Source organism: Electrona antarctica, assembly GCF_951216825.1.
Source record: "Electrona antarctica genome assembly, contig: scaffold_189, whole genome shotgun sequence".
NCBI classification, from domain to species: Eukaryota; Metazoa; Chordata; class Actinopteri; order Myctophiformes; family Myctophidae; genus Electrona; species Electrona antarctica.
In genome coordinates this window covers 82,501-89,300 of record NW_027638691.1, presented here as the reverse complement: position 1 = coordinate 89,300, position 6,800 = coordinate 82,501, and positions in this window count along the sequence as shown.

The window sequence follows — 6,800 nt, the reverse complement described above, 5'->3', positions numbered from 1 at the left end:
TAGTCAGGGTGGTGGTCCCCAGGTTGATTCTCAGTCAGGGTGGTGGTCCCCAGGTTCATTCTATAGTCAGGGTGGTGGTCCCCAGGTTGATTCTCAGTCAGGGTGGTGGTCCCCATGTTGATTCTCAGTCAGGGTGGTGGTCCCCAGGTTGATTCTATAGAGTGTCGCAGTCCCGCCTCCTACCCTGGCCCAGGAAATGAAACCCAATGCATTTCCCTCATAGACATTTTTTAAAGTATTTATTTAAAGACGGTTACGCCGCGGACAAAGCCAACTCGAGTCGTGACAACTCATGACAACACAAACAATATTTTGGACCAAACAAATAATTACAAAGAAGAAAAACAACAAAAAAAGTGTTGTAACCTGCCGTTTTTTTCTTCTTTCTAATTATTTGTTTGGTCCAAAATATTGTTTGTGTTGTCATGAGTTGTCACGACTCGAGTTGGCTTTGTCCGCGGCGTAACCGTCTTTAAATAAATACTTTAAAAAATGTCTATGAGGAAAATGCATTGGGTTTCATTTCCTGGGCCAGGGTAGGAGGCGGGACTGCGACGCTCTATAGTCAGGGTGGTGGTCCCCAGGTTGATTCTATAGTCAGGGTGGTGGTCCCCAGGTTGATTCTATAGTCAGGGTGGTGGTCCCCAGGTTGATTCTCAGTCAGGGTGGTGGTCCCCAGGTTGATTCTATAGTCAGGGTGGTGGTCCCCAGGTTGATTCTCAGTCAGGGTGGTGGTCCCCAGGTTGATTCTATAGTCAGGGTGGTGGTCCCCAGGTTGATTCTATAGTCAGGGTGGTGGTCCCCAGGTTGATTCTCAGTCAGGGTGGTGGTCCCCAGGTTGATTCTCAGTCAGGGTGGTGGTCCCCAGGTTAATTCTATAGTCAGGGTGGTGGTCCCCAGGTTGATTCTATAGTCAGGGTGGTGGTCCCCAGGTTGATTCTCAGTCAGGGTGGTGGTCCCCAGGTTGATTCTCAGTCAGGGTGGTGGTCCCCAGGTTGATTCTATAGTCAGGGTGGTGGTCCCCAGGTTGATTCTATAGTCAGGGTGGTGGTCCCCAGGTTGATTCTCAGTCAGGGTGGTGGTCCCCAGGTTGATTCTATAGTCAGGGTGGTGGTCCCCAGGTTGATTCTATAGTCAGGGTGGTGGTCCCCAGGTTGATTCTATAGTCAGGGTGGTGGTCCCCAGGTTGATTCTATAGTCAGGGTGGTGGTCCCCAGGTTGATTCTATAGTCAGGGTGGTGGTCCCCAGGTTGATTCTATAGTCAGGGTGGTGGTCCCCAGGTTGATTCTCAGTCAGGGTGGTGGTCCCCAGGTTGATTCTATAGTCAGGGTGGTGGTCCCCAGGTTGATTCTATAGTCAGGGTGGTGGTCCCCAGGTTGATTCTATAGTCAGGGTGGTGGTCCCCAGGTTGATTCTCAGTCAGGGTGGTGGTCCCCAGGTTGATTCTATAGTCAAGGTGGTGGTCCCAAGGTTGATTCTCAGTGAGGGTGGTGGTCCCCAGGTTGATTCTATAGTCAGGGTGGTGGTCCCCAGGTTAATTCTATAGTCAGGGTGGTGGTCCCCAGGTTGATTCTCAGTCAGGGTGGTGGTCCCCAGGTTGATTCTATAGTCAGGGTGGTGGTCCCCAGGTTGATTCTATAGTCAGGGTGGTGGTCCCCAGGTTGATTCTATAGTCAGGGTGGTGGTCCCCAGGTTGATTCTATAGTCAGGGTGGTGGTCCCCAGGTTGATTCTATAGTCAGGGTGGTGGTCCCCAGGTTGATTCTCAGTCAGGGTGGTGGTCCCCAGGTTGATTCTATAGTCAGGGTGGTGGTCCCCAGGTTGATTCTCAGTCAGGGTGGTGGTCCCCAGGTTGATTCTATAGTCAGGGTGGTGGTCCCCAGGTTGATTCTATAGTCAGGGTGGTGGTCCCCAGGTTGATTCTCAGTCAGGGTGGTGGTCCCCAGGTTCATTCTATAGTCAGGGTGGTGGTCCCCAGGTTGATTCTCAGTCAGGGTGGTGGTCCCCAGGTTGATTCTCAGTCAGGGTGGTGGTCCCCAGGTTGATTCTATAGTCAGGGTGGTGGTCCCCAGGTTGATTCTATAGTCAGGGTGGTGGTCCCCAGGTTGATTCTATAGTCAGGGTGGTGGTCCCCAGGTTGATTCTCAGTCAGGGTGGTGGTCCCCAGGTTGATTCTATAGTCAGGGTGGTGGTCCCCAGGTTGATTCTCAGTCAGGGTGGTGGTCCCCAGGTTGATTCTCAGTCAGGGTGGTGGTCCCCAGGTTGATTCTATAGTCAGGGTGGTGGTCCCCAGGTTGATTCTCAGTCAGGGTGGTGGTCCCCAGGTTGATTCTATAGTCAGGGTGGTGGTCCCCAGGTTGATTCTCAGTCAGGGTGGTGGTCCCCAGGTTGATTCTATAGTCAGGGTGGTGGTCCCCAGGTTGATTCTATAGTCAGGGTGGTGGTCCCCAGGTTGATTCTCAGTCAGGGTGGTGGTCCCCAGGTTGATTCTCAGTCAGGGTGGTGGTCCCCAGGTTGATTCTATAGTCAGGGTGGTGGTCCCCAGGTTGATTCTATAGTCGGGGTGGTGGTCCCCAGGTTGATTCTATAGTCAGGGTGGTGGTCCCCAGGTTGATTCTCAGTCAGGGTGGTGGTCCCCAGGTTGATTCTATAGTCAGGGTGGTGGTCCCCAGGTTGATTCTATAGTCAGGGTGGTGGTCCCCAGGTTGATTCTCAGTCAGGGTGGTCGTCCCCAGGTTGATTCTATAGTCAGGGTGGTGGTCCCCAGGTTGATTCTCAGTCAGGGTGGTGGTCCCCAGGTTGATTCTCAGTCAGGGTGGTGGTCCCCAGGTTGATTCTATAGTCAGGGTGGTGGTCCCCAGGTTGATTCTATAGTCAGGGTGGTGGTCCCCAGGTTGATTCTCAGTCAGGGAGGTGGTCCCCAGGTTGATTCTCAGTCAGGGTGGTGGTCCCCAGGTTGATTCTCAGTCAGGGTGGTGGTCCCCAGGTTGATTCTATAGTCAGGGTGGTGGTCCCCAGGTTGATTCTCAGTCAGGGTGGTGGTCCCCAGGTTGATTCTCAGTCAGGGTGGTGGTCCCCAGGTTGATTCTCAGTCAGGGTGGTGGTCCCTGGTTCACAATCAGTTGAAAACCCCTGTGTTAGAGCCTCTCTTTAACTAAAAGACTAGGGCCTCACTCACACCTTCACATCTAGCATACAACATTGTTGGATGCTAGATGTAAACAAAGGGTAAGTGTCATGGCCGCCCCAATGCATTTCCAATGGAAGTCACATGGTTTGACACAACATTTTTGTTGTACGGTTTTCGGCTGTGTTTCGACTGCCCCCCTCCCCCTCATACAACAAAAATGTTGTGTCAAACCATTAGGGCTGCACGATTTTGCCTAAAAAAAAACCTCGATTTTTTTCCTCTGAAACCTCGATTTCGGTTTCGAATTTTCCTATTGGAATAAAGTCCAAACCTTAAAATGATCCCTGGCTATAAGACAAATATGCCTTAAAACATTACACTTGCCCTCTATGAATAAAAATAAATAAAAACATCAATATTTTATTTCTTTCATAAATAGAGAATCTTTCAATCAATAGGGACTGCTCCTGTCGCAAGTTGATATATGTCCATGTGTGGTCCAGCACTATGGAATGCATATGCTAATAAAAACAACTTAATACTTCCTAAGAATAATGAGCATCAAAGCAATATTTAAATACTTTTTATTAGCATGTGCATTCCATACATTCCCTGGGGCTGGACCACACATGGACTGGACATTATGTCATATGACATCCTCAACTTGCGACAGGAGCAGTTCCTATTGAGTTAAAGATAAACAGTGTACACTACCTAACTTTATTTTATTAAAGAAATACAAATATTTAAGGTGTTTTAGTTATAGAGGGCAAGTATAGTGTTTTAAGGCATATTTGTCTGGCCAGGGATCCTTTTAAACAAAGAAAGATAAATCCCCTTTAGGATTAAACAAGTGAAAACGTTTACAATATGTGACCCCTCACAGTAGTTTGATATACAAGGGGGCCATGGTCATTTTTCAGTTTTTTACATATTATGAAACTACATAATGTAAGCTTTCATATGATGTACTGTTCATTGAAATTGGAAAAACAATTAAGAAGATATGACCACCTGAAACTTGTTGAACTGGAAACCCCAAAGCAGAGAATTTCCCCTGCAAAGATTCGAAAGATGTTAGCACCTCTGGGCCCCAGGAATGGGTGTGACAATAGATACTTGTCTCCACCCCTAATGGCTTGCATAATCACTCCCCCACCCACTAACCACTCCCCCACTAGGTTAGCTGTCAGTGACAGATGAGTTGAGTAGACACTTAAGTAGGCAGTGTGGGAAAGTACATGTTGTTTTACTTAAGTTAAAGTATCAATATTGCAATATAGAAATATAACTAACTGAGTTTTCAAATAAATACATGTGGAGTAAAACTACTTGCAGCCAACACTGCAAGTTGGCTATCATTTATTCCATGAAGTTACTTGTAATTTTAGACCCATGCTTTTAATTGCTAATTTAAAAAATGCCGTATGTTTACATTACATTATTATTAATATGTACAAAGGTACCTTTTTACCCCAAAATGCATGGCTTGAATCAGCCGTGCACTGATGTGAAAGAGTTAAAACCGTATACCAACAGAAAGTCAGGGGGGAAAATAGCTTAGACGTTTGCTATGATCCTTTCCACTTTTAAGAAGATCACACCAGGATTTGTACTACACTATGTCATCACATTCAATATTTGAGCTGTTCTTCTAACAACAACAATGTCATGGATTGATCAAATGATATAAAAGACGGATTTCACCGCGACGCGCGACCACGCGGACACGTAATGTTATTCATTCAGTATTGATCATCAGGGAGCAGCATTCAACGGTAATAAAGTTACAAAGATTTAAACACAGTGCTAAACCACACATAGCTACACATGTTCACTGATATAAAGGGCAAAATAATGGATTACAAGTAACTAAAACAATCTCGTCAGAACGCACAGCTGTGTGTAGTGTGGAGACCACAAACACAAAACTGGCAACGACTTTTTTTTCTTCAGTGGACGACGACGGGTGTCACAGAAACACTGCAACTAATCTGAACGGCTTGAGCTGGAGAACAAAGAGCCAATCGAAACGACTCTATGTAAATACGTGTAGGAATGTTCACACCCCCAAAATGCGCAAATAAACTGTAAATACAGAGACATTTTTGCAATGTAATTACAACGACTTAATGACACTAAAACATTCTTTAACATTCCAACTGTGTTAATGTGGCAAAAAACGAAAAAAAAAAAAAAAAAAAAAAAGCTATTTTGGTCTATTGTGGAGTTTCATTAGAGCCGACTTGTGGTTGAAAATACTGTGAGGGGTCACATATGTCCAAATTAATTCTTAAAAAATAGCCAATTTAATGTTTAGGTGCCCACTCTTCCTGCACCCTTTTGCAATGTGAAATGCCACTGAATCTGTACAGGCCTAATCCTTTTCCATTTTGATTCTGTCTCGTCATATGGGCCATGTGAAAAATAATGATGCCACATCTCTTTTCAACTTGTGACAGCTGATGCTTGTACTGTGAAGGCAAAAGTTTCTGAACGTCTCATCCTCCATTTTTACGCGTGCTGAAAATAGCCGATCTACTAGCTCACAGCGTGTTGCGGAGGCGACACATCGTGAGCTTGCAGATCAGCTATTTTTTAGCACGCTGATGCAACAGGTCGTACGGCGAAACATAAGATGGCTTCCCCTTTGTTTTTAGCCGAGGCGACGTACACAGTCAACAGAGTCAGACACACATGGCTATTGGCTCCTCGATGCAAAATAAACAGTGTACACTACCCAACTTTACGATAATAAGGGAAGGGACAGTAGGTCGGGACACGGTATTGATATTAAAGCTTCATGTTCTGCAGCAGCACCCACTCGCCGCTTAGCTCTGGTCCATAGCCCTAATGCTAGGGTAGAATTAGCATTAGGGCTATGGATCAGAGCTACTCTCACCGCTATGCCTGTCCATTCTCCAGGCACTGGAACAAGCCACTCGTGCTGCCGTCTCCCACAGGGACCGACCCTCCACTATGTCGGAACTAAAACCTGTCCCCGTAAAAAGTCTGTGCATGTGAGAGACTGCAACACGAGCGTCCCAACTCCCAAGTTCCCAATCTGCTCCAGCACCTGGAAAACAAACATGCACACCGGCGTGTGCAAAGCGTGTGTGCATCCCCTTTTTACAACTTTTACAACGCTGAGTAGTTTACTCCACATCTGAAACGGAGAAGCCGAACCATTTCCAGACGACAGACATTGTGTTGCCTATTTTAGCAACTAAATCCTCGTTCCTAATCGCTCCCCGTGGCAGACATGCTAAGGCTGCTTTCAGGTTTTCTCTCTGTGCGGCAGTGGGAGGAGGAAGTAACTACAGTAGCCCGGCAGCCTGCAGGCGAGTGCAAGAGAGATTTACCGTAAATGCCCTAATTAAAGGGAAAAACGATTTCCGATTTTCTTTTTTTGACATCGTCCAAATCCAAGCTGAGCTTGTAGATCTGCTACTTCAGAATGTCTCTCCCTGCCCCTCTCTCTCTCTCTCTCTCTCTCTCTCTCTCTCTCTCTCTCTCTCTCTCTCTCTCTCTCTCTCTCTCTCTCTCTCTCTCTCTCTCTCTCTCTCAACCCTCCCTCCCCTCCAGATGTTTAAAAGGAGAGCCAGCATTCCAGAGGAGTGTCAGTCTCTCTGGCACCAGGACTTCAGACTCCACAGAGTAGAGGACGATC